Genomic DNA, 850 nt, shown 5'->3' on the forward strand with positions numbered 1-850 from the left:
TGCAGCATTTTGCAAAATACAAAGAGCACAATTATAGGGAGGGGAGAAAAAGGGGTGTGCACTTTAAAAGAATTGATTAGTTCTCATATATTATCTGACTATAGGGGTAATATATGGTTGGACATATCATGCAACACTGGATAGAGATATAGAGACATGATGTGAAATTGGAAATCAGATATTTAGCCACATATATCCTCACATTATAGATAGTGGAGGTAATTAAGTAGTTGGTACACTCTGAATCTTTATAAAGAGGTAATGATAGTGACTCCTTGGTGATTATATAGTGTCCTATGTGAGAAAAATAAAGAATGGAGCATTCTATATTGTGGGGAAGTTGTTATTAACAGTCCATATACAGGGTCTCTTCACTGTAATTTCTATATTATAAGCACCTGGTATTCCCAGGTGGTCTCCCATCCAAGTACTAACCAGGCCCAATACTGCATAGCTTCCAAGGTCAGATGAGATTGGGCATGTCCAGTGTGGAGTGGCTGTAAGTGTGATGGTAGTTCCTGTAGGACCTAAACTAAAAATGCCCCATAACTATTGTGCTCATTGAGGCCATGTGGTGTAAGGATGCCCAGTTTAAAGATCCAACAGCTTTCTTTCCTCAGGAGTTCCTTAGTCAGATCCCCACCGTGGATACCTAATTTTACTTTTTCTATACCATAGGCCTTAACCCCTGAGTATTCCCCATTGTGGGTCATATTAAAGTGTCTCGCAACCGAAGTTAATTTTTTCAACCTTAGTAGATCTTTGTTCGCATTGCGTATGGTACCAATGTGCTCTAATATACGTGTTTTAAGTGGTCTAGTTGTCATTCCAATGTAGGGTTTACCACATC

At 39.1% G+C, this 850-nt stretch overlaps 1 pseudogene; it reads right to left on the reverse strand.

Annotated features, from left to right (window-relative positions):
* Nucleotides 1-386: 386 nt before the first annotated feature.
* LOC148503054 (5S ribosomal RNA) lies at nucleotides 387-505 on the reverse strand (annotated as a pseudogene).
* Nucleotides 506-850: the final 345 nt, after the last annotated feature.

This window comes from Taudactylus pleione, unplaced genomic scaffold (assembly GCF_031769625.1).
Source record: "Taudactylus pleione unplaced genomic scaffold, aTauple2 ptg000473l, whole genome shotgun sequence".
In the NCBI taxonomy this organism is placed as follows: Eukaryota; Metazoa; Chordata; class Amphibia; order Anura; family Myobatrachidae; genus Taudactylus; species Taudactylus pleione.